We start from the raw sequence: 21,641 nt of genomic DNA, 5'->3' as shown, positions 1-21,641 counted from the left end.
GTGCCCAGACCCTCGGATGGCTTGCAGGATCGGGGAGCTCCCACACCCCGGGGCCTGCCGATGGAGCTCAAGCCCTGGGCCCGGTCCCTGCTTCCGAACACTGGCCAGGCCAGGGAGAGCCCCGGGCCCCAATTAACCCCCATGCCCAGTGCCCGGACCCTCGGCTGGCATGCAGAATGGGGGGCTCCCGCACCCCGGGGCCTGCCGATGGAGCTCAAGCCCTGGGCCCGGTCCCTGCTTCCGAACCCAGCCAGGTCGGGTGAGCCTCCCCGGGCCCCAATGGGACCCCTGTGCCCAGGGCCCAGACCCTCGGCTGGCTTGCAGGATGGGAGGCTCCCCCACCCCAGGGCCTGCCGGACAGAGCTCAAGCCCCGGTCCCAGCTTCCGAACCCTAGCCCGGCCGGGGAGAGCCTCCCTTGGCCCCGATGTACACCGTCCCCATCGCCAGGACCCTCAGCTGGCTTGCAGGACGGGGGGGCTCCTGTACCCAGGGCCTGCCGGATGGAGCTCAAGCCCTGGGCCCGGTCTCAGCTTCTGAACCCTAGCCAGGTCGGGTAGCGCCTCCCTGGGCCCTGGTGGACCCCCTGGGTGGCGTGGGACATCCACAATTCGCTGCCATCCCAGACTGGGCCCAGGCGTCCCCTGCTCAGGGTTTCTCCAAGCTCTCCAGGGGCTCCAGCTCTGGCTCGGCCCTCCTTTCATGCAGGGCTGGCCTCCTGCCGCTCCTCACCCCGGAGACAGCGGGGAGCTAGGCAGTCCTCCCCGCTCTGCAGCCACCCTGCCCTGGCTACTGACTATCACTCCCCCACACCCTTGGGTGTAGGGTGCTGACTCAGGCGGTTATGCCTTCCACCTTCCCAGAGGGTTTGGCCCAGGCCACGTCCTCTCCCCGCCGGCCTGCTCGGCGAGCCCATTTTCCCTGACTATTAAGCCCCCACATAGTGGAGGCTTACAGAACCCTGGGGAAGGACAAAAGTTGGAGACAGCCCAGCAGGCTGGCCCTTCTGGTCACCTGGCCCGCAGGTCCATTTGGTCGCCCAGCCCGCAGGGCCATCTGGTCGCGCAGCCAGGTGACCAGATGGCCCGAGACGACCCAGCACGCAGATGGCTGGAGACAGATAGACCCAGTCGCCCTGGCAGTCCGACGACGGCGAGGGTGGCCAGGCGCTCCGAGGTTGCTGCTCGGGAGGCTCCTTTGCCGGGGCTGCTCACCTCCCTGCTCGACTTGCGCGGGACCAGTGAGAAGGGGGGGCCCGGCTGGAACAGGCCATCTGGTCAACCCTGCTGACCTGCAAGGGATGGTGGCCCCCATCCCCGCACCCAGGTGGGGCAGGGATAGGAGGGGGAGACCCCCGTGCCAGAGGGAACATGGTGGAGGCAGCCTCTTGCAGGCCTGCGTCACCCCCTCCGTGTCCCTCCCGCTGTCCCGGTGGCAGAGCGACCCACCCCTTGGTGTGGTGGAGGAGGGCGTCCGCGGGCGCCCACGCACGGAAAGACAAAATCTTTGCTCAGAGGATGACTTTCAACAGATCGCAGCAAGATAGCTGTTCTGCTACTTATAAAACCCTGACCAAGAATCCGGTCATCTACGAATGATTTAGCACCGGGTGCCCCAGGAACATGCGGGACACTAAGGGCGATGAATGCAGCCCCCTTCCGCCAGTGCTCCGGTCCCCAAGCGAGGCACTATGCACAGGCCTCCCGAAAGAGGCCGGCTATCCCAGGCCAACCGAGGCTCCACAGCACTGCGGTATTGTTACGGTTTAGGGGGAGGGGTCTGACTTAGAGGCATTCAGTCATAATCCCACAGATGGTAGCTTTGCCCCATTGGTTCCCCAGCCAAGCACATACACCAAATGTCTGTACCTGCGGTTCCTCTCGTACTAAGCAGGATTACTATTGCAGCAACACAACATCAGTAGGGTAAAAGTAACCAGCTCATGTTCCCTATTAGTGGGTGAACAATCCAACGCTTGGTGAATTCTGCTTCACAATGATAGGAAGAGCAGACATCGAAAGATCAGAAAGCAACGTCGTTATGAACGCTTGGCCGCCACAAGCCAGTTATTCCATGGGTAACCTTTTTGATACCTCCTGCTTGAAACCCAAAAAGTCAGAAGGATCGGGAGGCCCCACTTTCACTGTCTGTATTCATACTGTAAATCGAGATCAAGCGAGCTTTTGCCCTTCTGCTCCATGGGAGGTTTTTGTCCTCCGTGAGCTCGCCTTAATACACCTGCTTTATCGTTTGACAGGTGTACCGACCCAGTCAAACTCCCCACCTGCCACTGTCCCTGGAACGGGTTGCGCAGAAGTGACAGCCGTACGGGCCTCACCCCCCGCCTCATCGGGTAAGTGAAAGAACAATAAGAATAGTGTTATTTCACCGGCGGCCCGAGGGCCTCCCACTTATCCTACACTTCATGTCTCTTCACAGTGCCAGACTAGAGTCAAACTCAACAGGATTCTCTTTCCTCGCTGATTCTGCCAAGCCCATTCCTTTGGCTGTGGTTTCGCTAGATAGTAGGTAGGGACAGTGGGAATCTCGTTAATGCATTCATGCGCATGACAAATTAGATGACGAGGCATTTGGTTATCTGTACCACCTCGCGGTGGCTCATTCTGGGTTATTATGCTGCCCATCAGCGTCAAATCGGGTTTGCTTCCAACAATACAACATTTGTTCGCTCCGGAGTACAGCCACACTTTAAGCTGTCCTCACTGGAACTGGGGTCACGTATAGGCCAGAGATAGTACACCCTGCAGTACTATTCCAACAATATAAAATTGTCTACGAACAGTCCTGATTAGCAGGACATCAATAATCAATGCAATAAGTAGTGACTCCGTAAGGGAGTCATAGTTACTCCCGTCGTTTACCCGCGCTTCATTGAATTTCTTCACTTTGACATTCAGAGTACTGGGCAGAAATCACATCGCGTCAACACCTGCCTCGGGCCTCTGGGATGCTTTGTTTTAATTAAACAGTTGGATTCCCCTGGTCTGCACTAGTTCGCAGTCAGCTGCTAGGTGCCGCCCAAGGCAGAACGCCGGCCCCGCGCCCCCTGGGAGGGGGCACGGAGAGAGACAACCATCGCAGCTGGGTCGATCCACAGGAAGGGCCCGGCTCACATCCAGAGTTGCTGACGCCCCGGAGGGCTGCGCCTCGTCCAACTACGGTGCACCTCCAGCCCCGCTTTGTGCCCCAGCCCGACTGACCCAACCCTTGGAGCCAATCCTTATCCCTAAGTTATGGATCTGACTTGCTGACTTCCCTTACCTACCTTGTTCCAACATGCCAGAGGCTGTTTACCTTGGAGACCTGCTGCAGATATGGGTACGACCCGGGGGGAGATTTACACCATCTCCCCCTGATTTTCAAGGACCAGCGAGAGCTCACCGGACGCTGCCGGAAATGTGACGCTTTCCAAGGCTCAGGCCGCTCTCTCGGGGCGAACTCATTCCAGGGCGCCCTGCCCTTCACAAAGAAAAGAGAACTCTCCCCGGGGCTCACGCCGGTTTCTCCGGGATCGTTTGCATTACCGCACTGGACGCCGAGAGTGCGCCCGTCTCCCCCACTCCCGGTTCGGGGATCTGAACTCAACTCCCTTTTGATAGGCCGAGGGCCATAGAGGCCATCGTCTGTCCCTTTTGAACGGCGCTTGCCCATCTCTTAGGACCGACTGACCCATGTTCAACCGCTGTTCACATGGAACCGTTCTCCACTTCGGCCTTCAAAGTTCTCGTTTGAATATTTGCTTCTATCACCAAGATCTGCACCTGCAGCGGCTCCACCCGGGCCCTTGCCCCTGGCTTCTGTGCGTACAGCAGCAGCCCTCCTACTCACCACAGCTTAGCCCCCGCGTCTCTCAATGACGGCTGGGTATGGGCCAGATGCTCCAGCGCCATCCATTTTCAGGGCTAGTTGATCCGGCAGGTGAGCTGTTACACACTCCTTAGCGGATTCCGACTTCCATGGCCACCGCCCTGTTGTCTCTATCAACCAACACCTTTTCTGGGGTCTGATGAGCATCGGCATCGGGCTCCTTAACCCAGAGTTCGGTTCATCCCACAGCACCAGTTCTGCTTACCAAAAGTAGTCCACTAGGCACTCGCATTCCATGCCCGGCTCCAGGCCAGCGAGCCGGGCTTCTTACCCATTTAAAGTTTGAGAATAGGTTGAGACCATTTCGGCCCCAGCACCTTTAATCATTCGCTTCACCAGATAAAACTGGCAGCTCCGAGCGCCAGCTATCCTGAGGGAAACTTCGGAGGGAACCAGCTACTAGATGGTGCGATTAGTCTTTCGGCCCTATACCCAGGTCGGACAACCGATTTGCACATCAGGACCGCTACGGACCTCCACCAGAGATCTCCTCTGGCTTCGCCCTGCCCAGGCATACTTCACCATCTTTCGGGTCCTATCACGCACACTCATGGTACACCTCCCCGATGACGTGGGCGAGACAGGCTGGGGGTATGCCCCCCGCTGGAAGCGCGGCAGGATCCCACCTCAGACGGCGTGCGCCGGCCCTCACCTTCATTGCGCCACAGGGTTTCGCTCGGCCCTCCGACTCGCGCACGTTTTAGACTCCTTGGCCCGTGTTTCAAGATGGGTTGGGTGGGTAACCGACATCGCCGTAGAGCCCTGGCGTGTGCCTCCCTGCCCGGCGGCACGGTTGGGGTGCACTGAGCACAGTCTACCCCAGTCGGCAGTCTCACCGGGAGCATGGGGCCCCGTCCCCCCTTGCCCGCCTGGCGCGCCCCAAGGGTTCCCAGAGGAGTGTGCGGAGGCAGTCAAATCTCCCTCAGCCCTGCGCACACAGCGAAGCTGCTGCTGGGGGGGTGTAACACCCTCCACCAGAGCCGAGGTACTCCTGCCTCCCCAGAGCCTTCCCAGCCAACCCGGAGCCAGTCACAGCGCACCGTCGCGGAGCAAATGCGCCCTGCAGGGGCCGGGTAGAGCCCAAGCGCAGGTCCCGCGAAGGGGATCCAGACCTCCCCGGCCACCGACCTTCCCGCCGTGTTGAATCCTCTGGGCGTACTGCACGGACCCCACCCATTTACCTCTCGACGGTTTCACACCCTCTTGAACTCTCTCTTCAAGGTTCTTTTCAACTTTCCCTTATGGTACTTGTTGGCTATTGGTCTCACGCCCGTATTTAGCCTTAGATAGAGTTTACCACCCACTTTGGGCTGCATTCCCAAGCAACTCAACTCCAAGAAGACCCGATCCCGGAGTGCCGGGGGCCGTTACCGGCCAAACACCGTCCACGGGGTGAGCCTTGATCAGAAGGACTTGGGCCCCCTGAGCGATGCCGGGGAGTCGGTCTTCTGTACGCCACATTTCCCGCTCCAGCCGCCGAGCTGGGATTCGGCGCTGGCTCTTCCCTTTTCACTCGCTGTTACTGGTTGAATCCTGGTTAGTTTCTTTTCCTCTGTTTAGTAATTTGCTTAAATTCTGCGGGTTGCCACATCTGATCTTAGGTTGTAGTCGGAAAAAACGCCAAAGCGTCAGGGGGAGCTGCCTGGAATGGCCAGGCCCCTCCCCAGATCGGATCAGGAGGGAGTTTGTCCTCCCTGGGAAGCTGGCCGCGGAGGTGGGCGCCCGAGGCACGTGCGCACGGGCAGCCGGGGGGACACCACAGACAGCCACGAGCGGTACTCAGCCAGGCGTGGACTGGTTGCCGCTCCCCGTCCCGGTGAGGAACCCTGCCACAGGTGATCGGGGGGTCTGACCTTGTTGGAGGACTAAGAGAAGCGGAGCTAACCCTGCGAAGGCCCCAGCCGCGTCCCGTAGAAGCCCCATGGCGATTGATGATAGAGCGACCCTCAGACAGGCATTGCCCCAGGAGGAACCCGGGGCCACAAGGTGCGTTCGAAGTGTCAATGATCAGTGTGTTCGGCAAATCACACTAATTCTCGCAGCTAGCTGCGTTCTTCTTCGACGCATGAGCCGACTGGGCGATTGATGATAGAGCGACCCTCAGACAGGCATAGCCCCGGGAGGAACCCGGGGCCACAAGGTGCGTTCGAAGTGTCGATGATCAATGTGTCCAGAATCCATTTTGTTGTGGCATTAGCCATGTGATTCTTCTGTCTTCACTGTTGCTTGTCTTTCTATTCTGCTTGAGTCATCAACTGTAGTTAACTCCTTCACTACTGAGCCAGAGCAATGTGTAAGCTCAAAGGCCTGTAGCTGCTAGAATGCACCTGTCTTAGAGTGTATCTGTCAGGCTGTTCCAACTGATGTAAGCAGTTCTGTCTCCCCTCCCACTCTGCTGACTAAGTGATTTCTATCTGTCCATGTTAGTCGATAGCTATTTTCGTGTATGTTTCTGCCGTCTATTTGAGTCTCCATGCTTACTGTGCAACACACTGGGTATATAAGCCCCATGGTTTCTGTATTCCATGTACTACCTCCTACAGCGCCTCAGGGTGTTGTATTGATGTAGTCCCACTCATAAGCGATTAATAAACTTGTTATTTGATATTCCAGCTTCCGTGCCAATCTCTATTTTGTTGGTTTAAGGACCAGTGGACATATAAGGGTGAACCCCTGCACCGGTGAGCTCATAAAAAGGCTCACTTCCACAAAATTGGCGCCCAACTGGGCTAATCGGAGACGTGGCCGTCCGAAGGAGTGGTCTTGACGGAGAACAGGAATCTACTGAGGAGGTACCCTGCACGAGGATACCCTTTGTCTTTGCAGACCGATGTGTTATTCCGGTTTTCCTGATCAGACCCTCCAGGTGGTGGCCGTTAACGACCGAGATCTCCTTTGGCGTAAGTTTTTTTTAATGACCATTAGGTCGACCCAGAGCTTGGCAGGTGGAGGTTGGAGACTTTGGTTTGGTAAGGTCGCTGAAGCTACACTCATGTTTTGGATTTGCTTGGCCAAGATTCTGGTTTTGTTTGTTTGTTTATTGCTATAAACAAAGGCAGGTAATGAGGAGATGTTTTGTCTATAATTTTAATATACTTGGGATAAATGCTATTTGATTATAATATTATACTTGATTATAATAGTTTTGGCATGCCTGCTCCTAGCGCACTTCGTAGAATGTGTTGCTGTCTTGAAGGTACCAATATGGATCTAGAAAGTTGTCAGCCGGCTCCCCTAGAGGGGACACCTAATAGGTTTATGTATATTAAATATGGTATTTCTTCCATAATGTATAGTACACTATGGAACAAATATACGAAAAAAGGTCCTGATCTACTATGGCCAGTAAATGGGTCATTTGATTTTAAGAAGATTCATTATGTTGAGCAGTGTTTGTTTCAGAGAAAGAGTCGACAAGATATGTTTGATTGTGTACGAATATGGGAGAAAGAGGTGAATGAGAGAGTGAGGAGAGAAGAAGCTATAGCACAAAAAGAACAGTGTAAATATATTTACCAAAAAGCATTGGAATTGAAAAATAAAGAGATGAGGGAAATAAAAGAAAAAAAAGATAGGGAGTGTCATTTAGATGTTACTGGCCAGTACCCTATTAAGCGCCCCATGTATCCCATACTTAATAGACCTCAAGATGATTCTATTTTGTTAGATAGACCTCCGCCCCTGTTTAAATTGCCTAGCGCCCCTGAGAATGAAGGTTCTGATAAATAGTATTTTTCTTCAGAAGAGAAAGATATAGATAAACCAGACGGGCGATCGGCTCGCTCTACTTTAACTACTGAGCAGAAGGCCACTCTTAGATCTGCTGCCAGTAAAGCAGCTTATGGGGATGCCTCCACTCCAGACATTCTAGCAATGGTTCAGGAATGGTCAGATTTAGAGCAGTTATATTTTTTTAGAGACGTTCACTTGTGAAGTAATAACCAGCTTTAGAAAACATTCCGGTGCTCTAGAACCTGCTGATATCAATACTGATTATAAACAGTTAAGTGATGGCACCTTTCTTTCTTCACAGGTGTCCGATCTAATTAAGCGAGTGGTTAAATTGCGCGTTGACGCATTCCGTCTATAAGAAGAGAAAAAGGCAGCTGGTAAAGCTACAGCTGAGCAAACAGTTCAGATTCCAGCACGACAAGAAGGAGCTACAGGAACAGATACAGACACTAGTAATCCTATAGTTACTATAAAACCGATGCGTGAAGCTGCGCCTTTGTATGTTCCTCCAAAGGGCACGGGAGCAAGTGACAATAAAGCTTCAGACAATGCGAAAGGATATTTTATTTATTATTGGGTCTATACCCCTTGGAGTAGAGCAGACGTTATGGCTCTTAAAGTTGCTTTGCCTGATCTTCATAAAAAGCAGCTGGATTTTTGCGTGGAAGTAGAAGGAGCTATTAGCTCCTGCACTTTGACATTGCCTGATATTGACATGTTCTTTGGCCTTATTTGACCTCTGATAAGTGGAGATCAATTCGGAAGATAGACGATAATGTAGCTTATGGTGATACTTGGTTGCATTTTAGGGGAAATAGATACTGATAGAGAGCCTGCGCAGAAACCACAACAGGTGATATTAGATCTTCCCAAAGCTGTTGTAACTAAGTTGAAAACTCTTATACCCCCTAAGAAAATAGATTGGACTACATTAGCGTCTTGTAAGCAGAAAGCGGATGAGTCAGTTTCTGATTTCCTTACACTATTAGAAGAGACATACCATGACTTTAGTGGGCAGTCGTTGACAGATGACACGGGTAAGCATCTGTTTGTAGACCAATTTGTCGCTAACATGCTCCCAGAAATAGCTAGTCGCCTAAAGGCCAGTGAGAGTTCATGGACTATGTCTTCCCCTGCCTCCCTTTTGACTATGGCCCAGTATTACGAGCATCAGGAATTAGAAGCTAAAGGGAAGGAGGATAAAAAGGTTAAGGATTTAAAAACGAAAGTTATGTTGGCACAGGTCTATGGTCCATCATTTAGAGGTGGTGGTAGAGGTGGACGTGCGATGTATCGCCCTGGTGCACCCCCTTTCCCTCGAGCACCTTTGACTGATCAGTGTGCGTATTGTAAAAATATAGGACATTGGTGTTCTGAGTGCCCCCATTTATGAGGTCAGCAGTATCAGCAGGGTAGAGGAAGTATGAGGGGCCACCCAGGGAACACAGGAAATAGGGGAGGTATGGATAATCGTACTAGAATTTAGTCAGTTGAGCACAATCCTAATTCTTTTAATACCTTTGATAGGCGCAACCAATACCAAATGTCTATTTATTTGGCTGATGGTCCTAAGGATTCTGATTATGCGTAGGAATGCCTGGGGGGGGGGGTAAGGAACCGGTTGAGGTCCCAGTAGATCAGGGGGGTCCCTATGTCGATGCAAACATCTTGGGTTCTACTGATCGCTTTCTGGTTTATACAGGAGCTACTCATAGTGCTCTGTCTAAACAATTGGTTCCTAGGGCTCCCCTGTCTGGCACATTGATAACATCAATAGGATTCAATGGGACACCTTCCCTAAGCCCACTGTCACAACCACTTGCATTCAGTCTTAACTTCACTGCAACATGTCCATTTCTACTTTCCCCTAACACGGCGGATAATATTGTGGGTATTGATATGCTGAAACATTTTCGTGCTACAATACGTTGTTTCCCAGAAGGTGTGCGTTATTTTAAATGACAACTATCCAATGGTTGAGAGGTTTTGCCTTATTAAAGAAGATATTGCTTTGGCATCACTACCTAGTACCTTGTGGGCTACATCAGACACTGATATGGGACAAATGGTTATCCCACCAGTGCATATTCAGGTGAAGGAAGGTGCTTCGTTGCCTCGATTGCCCCAATATAAAATCTCCCGGGAAGGTGAAGAAGCATTGATACACATTGTGCAGGATTTGATCAGAGTGGAGGTTGTGGAAGAAGTTCCTTACAATACCTGTAATAGCCCTATTCCTCCTATTTTGAAAAAATACACTGATTCTAAGGTTTATAGATTTAGTGCCCCAATACCCAGTAGCTTCTGACATCACAAAACTTCTTACTATGGTTCCTCCTACTGCAACTACATTTAGTGTGATCCATTTGAAAAATGCTTTTTTCTCGATACCTATTCATCCTGACAGCCGTTATTTGTTCGGCTTCACTTTGAATAATCGTTCATTCAGATTCTGTAGAGCTCCACAAGGGTATAAAGAGAGTCCTAGCATTTACAGCCAGCCATTGAAAAGACAGCTTGATTCTTTCCCTGTGCCAAAAGGGGTGGCTCTTATTCAATATGTCGATGACATCTTGTTGGCTGCTGATAACCCTGAACAGTGTGAAGAAGGAACACTATTATTATAATTTCTTGCATCTCATCATCATAAGGTCTTTCGGAAGAAATTGCAGTATTGTAGACAGCAGGTTACCTATTTAGTTCACCTCCTGTCTAAGGAGGGACGTGCACTCACACCAGACTGAATACATGCTATTTTAGAAACGCCTGTGCCCCGTACCCAGAAGGATGTTCTAGTACTGATTGGTCTTACTTCTTTTTGTAGGCAGTGGATCCCTAGCTTTTCCTACATTGTTAAGACACTCCGATGCGTCTCCCATGGACTACTGAATGCCAGAATGCTTTTCAACAGTTACGTCAAGCTCTTTGCTCTGCACCAGTATTAGGAACTCCAGACTATACTAAGGCCTTACAACTCTATGCACACGAGCGGGACGGTTGTGCTCTTTCGGTTTTAACCCAGACACACAGTGATAAGCAGTGTCCTTGTGCACATTTCTCAGCTGTCCTTGATCCAGTCGCCCGTGCGTTGCCTGGGTGTTTTCGAGCGGTAGCTGCGACAGCTGTGCCTATACGTCAGAGTGAGGGAATAGTCTTGTCACATAGATTGCTTGTGTTAGTGCCCCATTCAGTTGACGCCCTTTTGAACCAAACGAAAACACAACATTTGACTAGTGCTCGCCTGACAGGATATGAATTGACACTTTTGGCCCCTCATATCACACTGAAATGATGTTCGACTTTTCCAGCTACTCAGTCCCAGTCACAAGAATCACATGATTGTATATTTCTTACTGAAGAACAAACAAAGTGTCGTGTTGACCTACAAGATACTCCCCTTTCTAGTTTTGATGGGGAATTGTGGGTTGATGGGTCCTGCTTGAAATTGCCTGATGGCACAACATCAGCTGCGTATGCAATTACAACACTTCAGACTGTAGTTGAGACACCTCGCATTGCGCAGAAGTCGGCTCAAGCAGCTGAGTTGATAGCACTGACAAGAGCATGTGAACTTAGCACTGATCTGCTCGTTAACATCTACACCAACAGCCGATATGCTTTTGGAGTGGCTCACGATTTAGGGCTACTCTGGAAGGAACGAGGCTTCCTTACTTCGCATGGGACACAAATAGTGCATGGGGAATTAGTACACAATCTCCTTACTGCCTTGACATATCCTAAGAAAGTAGCGATTGTTAAGTGTAGCGCACACAAGAAAGTGAGTGATAAAATAGGACAAGGCAATGCCTTTGCGGATTATACAGTCTGTGAGACTGCAATGCAGCAAAGTACTACATCTATGTATTTGGTCAAGTCACAGGGTGAATGTTGGCATGATGCCAGGCAAGAGATGCTGGATATGCAACAATCTGCCTCTGCTGATGAATTAGACCAATGGTCTAAGGAGGGAACATTGGATGATGAGGCCTGTTGGAGGAATAAAAATATGGCGAAGTGAAAATAGCCCACAGCCTATTTACATCCCATGATTCACATAGCACATGGGCCGGCACATGTTGGTACATCCTCAATAGCAAAACTTCTTATGCAAGTTTGGGATCATCCAGATATTGCCGGTACAGCTAAAAAGATAGTCCAGTCTTGTTTGATATGTCTCCAGTATAACCCTGGAAAGGGAACACGAACTCCAACAGGAGGGTTTGCCATACCTACTGCACCTTTTGAGGTTCTGCAAATGGATTACATCCAGCTAGAATGCTGTAATAACCTGAAATATGTCTTAGTGGTGGTATGTGCCTTTATTAAGTGGATAGAGGCATACGCTACAAAAGATAATACAGCTCTTACTACAGCAAAGGTGCTCCTAAAGGAGTTTTTCCCCAGATTAGGCATTTGTCGAATTTTGTGGAGTGACAACGGACCCCATTTCATTAGGCAAGTTGTTGAGTATGTCTTGAAAGGATTGGGAACTAAGCAGAAGTTCCATGCTGCTTCCCACCCACGGTCAGCAGGGCTAGTAGAACGCTACAACTCCACGTTAAAATTGAAACTTGCCAAAATTCAAGCTTCCACATCTCTGAAATGGCCTGATGCACTGTCCTTGGCATTGCTATCCATTAGATCCATACCGCATACACGATCTGGCCTCACACCGTAAGAGGTGGTTTTTGGGAGGCCAATGAGTATTTGGGGGATTCCTAAGCCACGCCCTATCCATGATGTACCTTATGTATTGATGAATGACTACTTGTCATAGTTGACTGACAGCTTGCTTTCTATTCATCAACAGGCTTGAGAAGCTCTTCCTGACAGGTCGCAAGGTGACGGTCATGTTCTGCGGCCCAGTGACCAGGTGATGGTGCAGGTGTCCCAGAGGTCGAGCAGCCTGAAACTGAGGTGGCGAGTACCCGAGCAAGTCCTTCTGGCCACCAGAACTGCAGTCCGAGTGACCAATCGGAAGAACTGGATTCATTCCACCCATTGCAAAAGGGGTGCCATTCGCCTTGGTGGAACCTGCTGCGCTGAAAGATCACTGCGGCATCCCGAACACCGAGAGAGGCCAAGCTGGGTCACCTGAAGAACCTGAGGAAGTCTTCCCGGACCATACGATCCCTGGTACATCTCTATATCAGCTGCGACTCCGGAAGAGAGACACTTCATTGCAGGAAGAGACTGTTTGAGCCACTGTCCTGGGTTAGTGAAAGACTGAGTTGCAAAGGGGGGGACTCTCTTAGCGATACTCATCTCAACCTCAGTGAAGAAACCAACGGCTGTCCAGGGCTTTAGGGCTCCATCTGTTTTGTTTTTCAACATCAAAATGAACATGCCTGCGGAGAAGAAATCGATTGTAGCAAGACTTTGTGATCGAAAGAGTATGTTTATTATTGGACTTACTTCCATTGTTATCATCATTGCTACGATAACATGGGTTGTAGAGGGAGTAACTCCTGCTCGAAATCTATTTACTGTCACAATTCCTGTCCCCATTGAGCACGTCTACTACACTCTCCCTTATCATGAGCACCAGCACAGGATGTCCTACCTCAACAATACTTTCATTCAAATGTTGCATCACACCCATAATGCTACAACCATCACCAACTGTTGGGTGTGTGGAATGATGCCAGCTCATCAGAAAAATGGAGGAACACCTTTCATTCCTCTGCCGTTTTCGCACAATGGTTCTTGCCAAGCCTGGTTTGCATTGTTGTGGGCTTCTGAAATTGCTAAAATTACTAAAGCTGATGTAGGTGGACTGAATGCTCATTTGAACAGAGCTTGTTACCCTGTTGAAGAAGGAGATCCACAAGCTAAAGGAACTGTATGGGAAACGGAGGAGTATCGCCAAGGAAATTCCTCCACAAGCTGTTTTCCCAAACACTCGAACTTTCAAGGGTAACGGACCTCCTGTCATAGCTGTTACTAGAGCTCGAGCAGACCTGTGTGTGAACAGTATTGGTAGTATTCCTGTGGGGAAAAGCGACTGTACCTTTGTGTTAAATATTACTGGAGTGAACAATAGCAGTTTTATGTCATCACACAACACCTATTTTATTTGTGAAAGTAAAGGGTATTACCACCTACCTATTGGGTGGTCAGGAACCTGTTTTGTGTCCTTTTTGCTACAACCTGTGTTTTTGGCTCCTGCTTTCTACCACAAAGACTATAAACTGTACAATTACATTTCTAAGAGCCGATCAAAGAGAACAATAAATCATGATGAGGTGGATCAGACTGATACTGCACTGCAGCAATATGTTGACTTTAATTTGGGACTAATCTTCTTTGTTGGTGCTGCCATAAATAGCCGAAAAATTAGACGCTTGACACATGTTGTAGAGGCTGTAACCAACCAGGCAGCTATGGCCCTTGGGAATATCACAGAAGACCTACAAATTGCGAGAATTGTGGCGCTCCAAAACAGGATGGTCCTCGACGTGGTTCTTGCAGACCGTGGTGGAGCATGCCGCATCATCGGGAGCAGTTCCTGCATGTACCCCTGACCACGCCCTTCAGTTTTTGAGGCAATTTCTAAGTTACATAAAATAGCCACTGAAATCCACCAGAAATCAGGAACATGGACTTTGACTGGGTGGATGTGGACAATATTTATTGCTTGGGGCTGGAAGTTATTATCAACTCTATGTATATTTGCTGCAATCCTTTTTTCCTGCTGCTTATATATGCAATGTGGCCCAATGCTATGATCCCTTTGTGCTTCTACCAGTACCTCAATCTTACCAGCCAAACAAAATGCTAAAAATGCAAATGCCTGACTAGTAACTGACCAAGAAATAGGAAAACTAATGTTAATAGATATAGGTGATAACTTTCATATTTTTTCTACTGCATAGCGATGTCTTCAGCTAATGCTAAAAGGGCCGTCTTTCGGAATCGACAGAAATTGCCATTAGCATGAGCTGAATCCATTTTGTTGTGGCATTAGCCACGTGATTCTTCCGTCTTCACTGTTGCTTGTCCTTCTATTCTGCTTGAGTCATCAACTGTAGTTAACTCCTTCACTACTGAGCCAGAGCAATGTGTAAGCTCAGAAAGGCCTGTAGCTGCTAGAATGCACCTGTCTTAGAGTGTAACTGTCAGGCTGTTTCATCTGATGTAAGCAGTTCTGTCTCCCCTCCCACTCTGCTGACTAAGTGATTTCTATCTGTTCATGTTAGTCGATAGCTATTTTCGTGTATGCTTCTGCCGTCTATTTGAGTCTCCATGCTTACTGTGCAACAAACTGGGTATATAAGCCCTTTAGTTTCTGTATTCCATGTACTACCTCCTACAGCGCCTGAGGGTGTTGTATTGATGTAGTTCCACTCATAAGTGATTAATAAACTTGTTATTTTATATTCCAGCTTCCGTGCCAATCTCTATTTTGTTGGTTTAAGGACCAGTGGACAGATAAGTGTGAGCCCCTAAAAAGTCTAATTTCCACAAAATACCTTCGCCCCATTGGAAAGCATTGCACGCGACCAGATGGCCAAGATGATGGGTGCGACCAGATTGCCAAGGGGAAAGGTGCGACCAGATGGCCGGGGTGATAGGTGCGACCAGATGGCCAAGGGGAAAGGCGCGACCAGATGGCCGGGCTCGAAAGGCGGCCATCTGGTCGCTCTGTGCCCTAACGAAAGGGCGAGCGGGCACCTGGGCATGGAGGGGCCAGAGGCCCGGGGCCCTACCTGAGCCTCACCCATGGAGCTACGAAGAGGGGAGCCGACGGGCCCTCCGACCCGGGGCCCGCGGACACCTTGACAAGCAGGCAAAACGAGGGAGGTCTGCACGGGACAGACTGACCCCTGTCCCGGGCCCTTGGTGGAGTGGCATGCCAGAGGACGGGGCCAGGACTGGAGTGCCCGACCAAAGGCCGGGCGGGGCCCCTGGACCCAGCCGGGGCTCCCAGGCCCAGAGGCCCAGGGGAAGCCTACCTGGGCCCGCAGGACCCCATCCCGGGCACCCAGCCACACCGCAGGCCCGAGGACAGAGCCCAGGGTGGGGGGGGCCGCCCTCCTTGTGGCCCTCAGGGGCCCCGGACAGGGCTCCTGAACCCAGCCTAGCGAGGGGGGCTCCCCGGGCACGACAGAGCCCCTTCTTGAGCTTTTGGCAGAGCGGCAGGCCAGGGGACAGGGCTGGAGCACTCGACCCGGCGGGGCCCCGGAGACCTTTTTTTAAATGTTTTAATTAGGTCAAATCATTTTACAAATGAAAAAATGTTAAACAATCCGTTTAAAAAAAGATATTTTCCGTAAGAACTTGCTTTTTTACTATTGTTTAAATTAGTGCATTTTGTGTTATTTTAATTTAATTAGCATTCTAGTCAAAATTGAAAAAAAGATAATGGATTTATATTTTATTGTTTTTTAGCGTACATTAGTGTCTTTTTATAAGTTTGTCCGTATTTGTAAAAAACGATTTTAAAGATTGATAATTTAAAGATTAAATACTTAAATGTTTTAGTAAAAAGACATGTTTAAATAAATTACATTTTTTGTACCGTGTTTGAAACATGCATTTAATAGAACATAGTGGTAGAGTCGGTTAATATGGAAATTGAATATTTTTCGTGGTTTAGAAAGTCGTTGTAAAGAACGTAGTGGTTTGGCTTTGGTAGTGGTTTAGACTTTGTGGTTAAGGTATTCGTTGTTAAAGTGGTAGTGGTTTAGTCATACATCCCTACCACGTGGCAGGCCCGAGGATGGAACCCGGGGTGGGGAGGCCACCCTCCCCAGGGCCCTCAGGGGGGGCCCTTCAGAGCTCTTATGCCCAGCCAAGCAGGGGCAGGCTCCCAGGGCCCGGCAGAACCCTATCTTGGGCCCATGGCAGAGCAGCAGGCCAGGAGACTTAGCCTGGGACCCCTGGACCCTGTCGGGGCTCCTCCCGGGCAGAGGTGAGCCCTCCCCGGGCCCGTGGGCCCCCATCCTGGGCACCACGCCGCACATTGGGCCAGGGGATGGAGCCCCAGGCTAGGGGTTGTCCTGGCCTGTCCGGCTGCCGGCTGAGGACAGCGAGGCCGAGAGGGGTTTTGGAGTACACTGTCCCTAGTAATCCGGAGGAAGGGTACACCCCTTTCTGGTAACCTGTGAGCACCGTGAGACTGAGGGGACCCAAGGCGCGGTCGCGCCTGACCTCCTGGAGCCCTGCCTGGCTGGGATCGGGGAGGCTAACAAGTCCTCATCGGGACTTCTAGGGCAGCCTGCTGATCTGGTCGCCCCATTTGAAAGCATTGCGCGCGACCAGATGGCCGAGGGGAAAGGTGCGACCAGATGGCCGGGCTCGACGGACGCCAATCTGCCCGCCTGAGCCTTCATGGGCCTCACAGGCACGGGGAGCCTGCAGGAGCTCTTGGGCCCAGATGCTCATGGGAGGACCGGCCGGGGTACTTTGCCCCTCGGCGGGCCGAGGAGGGAGCCCCGGACGGTGGGGAGGTGTTGTCTGGGCCTAGCCCATCTAGTCGCAGGCTGAGGACCGTCAGCCCGAGAGGCGTTTAGGCATACCCTGTCCCTAGTAATCCAGAGGAAAGCTACCCTTCTTTCTGGTAACCTGTGCGCACCGAGTGATGGAAGGGACCCAGGGCATGGAGGTGCCCGACCTCCTGGGGCCCTAGCTGGGTTCGAGGAGGCGGACGAGCCCTCATTGGGACTTCCAGGCCAGCCCAGCCATCTGGTCGCCCCATTGGAAAGCATTGCGTGTGATCAGATGGCCGAGAGGAAAGGCGTGACCAGATGGCTGGGCCCGAAGGGCGCCAATCTGCCTGCTCTAGCTTCGCGGGATGGCTCCCGCATGCCCTTTGGAAGGCTCGGGGGCTCTGCTTCACGGGGGCTCATCAGAGCCCTTAGCTGGGTCTCAGGCATAGGGCTGCAAGGGGGTGCCCCCGACGGAACTCAGACCCTGGGCCTGCAGGCACCTTAACACACAGGCGAAGCACCCAGACCCTCAGCTGGCCACAGGACGTGGGCTCCCGCACCCCAGGGCCCGCCGGAGCCCAGGCCACAGGACTGGTCCCCGCTTCTGAACCCAGCCAGGCAGGGAAGGAAGAGAGCCTCCATGGGCACCAGGGACCCCTGTCCCGGGCAGACGGACCCTTGGCATGCCGCAGGACGGGGGCTCCTACACCCCAGACCCTGCCCGAAACCCAGGCCCCGGTCTCTGCTTCTCAACCCAGCCAGGCCGGGGGGATCTGGGACCCTGCCCGGGCATGAGGGACCCCCATCCCAGGCACATGGACCCTCGGCTGGCCGCAGGGTGTGGGCTCTTGTTTCATGGATATTTTTCATAACTCCGTGGAACTCCGCTTAGTAGCATTACGCCAACTCCGCCCAGGGTTACTATACATCAAACAATGGAGGGTCTGCCATATAAATAAACAGATAATAAATAAATATCAAAATCTTATCATGGTCTGCCAATTCGAAATTCAAACTGCAATGAATATTATGTACGTATTCTATTGGACAAACTTAAATATAGTTATATGTTTAACTCAGACTGGAAGAAATGCCAAATTAGTGATATAATTCTTTTGTAACTGTGATTAATAAAATTGTATATACATATACTAAGTTTTGTGTAATTTACAACTGATTTGCAATGCCTGAAACAGATGTAAACAGATGTACAGTCAAACAATCCACATTTGTATAGCGAACCACTGTCACCCCCAGGGGTACCTTAGCACTGTGGTTGCGACGTCTCTGTCAAAGAGCCAGGTCTTGAGTTTCTTCCTGCAGTCCGCCGGGGGGGGGGGGATGCTGTTCAAAGATGGAGGGGTAGGTTGTTCCAGGTCTAGGCAGCGATGTAGGCAAAGGAGCGGGCACTGCAACAGGTTCGGTTGTGTGTGCTAGTGAGGAGGAGCGTAGGAGTCTTTGTATTTGATATTTGTAGAGTGCATTATATTCAGGGGTGTCAAAGTGCTAACCAAGAACAGCATCCCAGGAACGATCATCCCTAAGCATCCGTAAGTGAGAAAAGCCAGGTTTTCAAGTGTTTGCGAAAGGCCGCATGAGAGGAGAGACTAGCAAATTGAGTTGGTAGGGTATTCCACAACCTGACCGCAACAACCCTGAAGGACCGCCTCCACCTGGCTTATCTCCACCTTCCTAAGAGAGGCAGACCTCGGCTGTCTATTTGGGATATACCAATGGAAGGCTGCTCTCAAATGCAACGGACCCTGGCAGTAGAGGGCAGTCTGAACTAGATAGAGGGCTTTGAAAGTCAGTCGCTTCCTGACAGGCAGCCAGTTCAGGGAGCAGATGCCCTCTCTGAAAGACGGACCTTTAGGAATATTCAGGACGAGGTGGGCAGCCGCATTGTGAATTGTCTGTTGTCTTGAGTTTTGTTTTTATTAATGTTTAGGTACAGAGCATTGCAGTAATCAAGGTGAGATATGATAAGCCCAATGCAGCTCTGAGCTCGACAGGAATAAGGGGAACATTCTTAGAATTTTGATAACATGGAAGAAGGAGCTAAGAGTCCTCTTCACCTGAATATCAATGGAAAGAGAGGTGCCGAAAAATACCCCTACATTTTTGGCCTCCTTAACGGGGAGAGGTAAGGGGCGTAGAACTCATGCCACTACGGTTCCGACCATAAGGTTGTTTGCGCACCAAAGATCAGAATCTCCATCTTATCAGCATTCAGTTTAAGCCAATTCTCTTTCATCCAATTGTTTTAATCTTACAGCATCTAAACCTGTCAACCACCACTGTAATGTTGGATACTGATACAATGATCTGTGTAAATTCTGCGTAAGAGAGCACTTGGAAGCTGAAGGACCTGATCAGCTTGGCCAGGAGGGCCAGATAAAGATTAAACAACGTTGGGCTGAGAGAAGAGCCCTGTTGCACCCCACAGGATAACTGAAACAAACTTGCCCTAAAATGACCACAACTCACAATGCGAGTTCTGTTGCTAAGAAAGGACTTCATCAGGGCCAGGGGAGTGTCTCTCAATCCTGTCTGGCGAAGTCTGTGAACCAGGAGGGAGGGGGACACCGTGTCAATTGCAGCTGAAAGGTCCAGCAGCACCAAGATGGCAGATCCTCCCTGATCAACCTGACAGGGTATGGCATCATTAGCTGTCAGCAGAGCGGATTCTATGCTTTGGCCACTCTGAAACCCAATCTGCAAATAATCCCAGAGATCCTAAGAAGACATAAACACTACCAGTTCCTGATTAAAATATTTTTCCAATATCTTATCTGGTGCAGGTAGAAGAGAAATAGGGTGTAGGTTACTTAAATCTTCAGGGTTGCTGTGAGGCTTTTTCTTAAGGGGACAACTATAGCCTCCTGCCAGGATTGAGGAAAAATCCCTGTAGAGAGAACTTGATTGTACACTTTTTCAAGAAAAATTGCAATCTGTTCGGGTGCTAACTGCAAAGTTCTAGGAGGACACAGATCTTACGGAGAGTCAGAATGTAAGTATAGAAGAATTTGCTTAATTTTCATAGGCGAAATAGGAGGAAAGCCAAAAAGAGTAGCAGTGGGAGTGAAGGTAATCGCCTCTTCATCTTTTCCTGACGGGGTAAGATCCTCCTTGAGTTTAAAACGGGTAACAATCTTCAGGCTCTTATCTTTAAGGTGCGCTGCTACACTATTGCAAAAATCCTGGGAACTTTCAACGGCTTGCTGAGATGGTGAAGTAGAAAGATTATTAATCACCTTAAAGAGTTTGTTGGGAGTGTTAGTGGCCGACCTGATTTTCAAAGTTAAACAGGAGGACTTGGCTGACAAGATAGCATGTTTAGAACTAAGCGCCAATTCTTTGTGCTTTTTTTTTTCTGCAGTGGAAGGAGTCAACCTCCACTTAGATTCTTGCCTCTTGCATGGATGTCTAATCTCTTCCAGAGCCTTTGAAAACCACGGGGCCGAAGATCTGGTTCTAGTCCCTGGCTTAGGCGCAAGAGGCGCAATTAGATCAATGGCGGTCACCACCCATTAATGAAAGTCATCTGCAGTGAATTCCAGTTGACTATCATTCCTTTCTAAGGATTCACACAGTCACAGTAGGCTTTCAGCCAAGATTGTATTCCACCTCCGGAACCCTGTGATTTTACTCTTCGACTGACCCTTTGGACTTTTGAATCATAATTTTTAAAAGTACCACGAGATGGTAAGTCCAGCAGCGAGAGTGTCTCCCAATCCCAATGCCCCGTGATTAACAAAAATAACATCTAAGGTATCCCCTGCCATATGTGTGGGTGAGTTCACCAATTGCCTGAAACCAAAATTCTTAATGAGTTCCAGAAACCTAATGGAGTCAGTGCAATCGATGTCTTCCAGATGGAAATTAAAGTCCCCCATAAGGGTAAAGTTGGGGCAGGCAATGTAGGGTTCCAATGCTAGGCTCCATGTCTCAATGAACGTATGGTGAGAGCCTGGGCGGCGGTACACCAAGAGCCCTGAGAACGTAGAAGTATCGCTAGCTTTGATTCTAAAACTTGTTGGCAGGTGGAAGTTCAGGCAATGGTAATGTAGGCCGGTTCATGATTGCGCAGAGCTTTGTAGGCATGTGTGAGGATCTTGAACTGGCATCTCTTCTGGATGGGGAGCCAGTTGAGGTTTCTGAGGTGAGAGGTGATGAGGGTCCATTTGGGGAGGTCCAGGATGAGTCTGGCTGCAGCATTCTGTATGGTCTGGAGTCTTTTGAGGAGGTGGGTGGAGATGCAGGTGTAGAGAGTGTTGCCGTAGTCGAAGCGGCTGTTGTCGAAGGCCTGAGTGATGGTCTTTCTGGTGTTAGTGGCATCCATCTGAATATTATGCAGAACGTACGAAGGATGTGGAAACAGGAGGAGGCGACTTAGTTGAGTTGTTGTTTCATGGTCAGTTCGCTGTTAAGGATGAAGCCGAGGTTGCGTACATGCTTTGTAGTGGTGGGTGTTTGTCTGAGTTCTGCTGGCCATCAGCTGTGGTCCCATACGAAAGTGTTCTTCCCGAAGATCAATACTTCTGTCTTGTCATGGTTTTACACTTCAGTAACCCTAGTGGGAAATGCTATGT

General features: G+C 50.4%; 1 long non-coding RNA gene and 2 other non-coding genes across 3 annotated transcripts in view; all 3 read right to left on the bottom strand.

Annotated features, from left to right (window-relative positions):
- LOC146809699 (uncharacterized) overlaps positions 1–21,641 on the bottom strand; it is a 98,030-nt gene that overhangs the window by 58,279 nt on the left and 18,110 nt on the right. The gene's annotated exons all lie outside the window — the stretch shown is intronic.
- Positions 1,497–5,491, bottom strand: LOC146809701 (28S ribosomal RNA). Its single transcript, XR_014967078.1, has one exon. It is a non-coding gene; the product is annotated as a 28S ribosomal RNA (ribosomal RNA).
- LOC146809700 (5.8S ribosomal RNA) lies at positions 5,827–5,980 on the bottom strand. Its single transcript, XR_014967087.1, has one exon. It is a non-coding gene; the product is annotated as a 5.8S ribosomal RNA (ribosomal RNA).

The sequence above is a fragment of the Triturus cristatus genome, chromosome 7 (genome assembly GCF_964204655.1).
Source record: "Triturus cristatus chromosome 7, aTriCri1.1, whole genome shotgun sequence".
NCBI classification, from domain to species: domain Eukaryota; kingdom Metazoa; phylum Chordata; class Amphibia; order Caudata; family Salamandridae; genus Triturus; species Triturus cristatus.
This window is presented reverse-complemented; position numbering and strand designations above follow the sequence as displayed.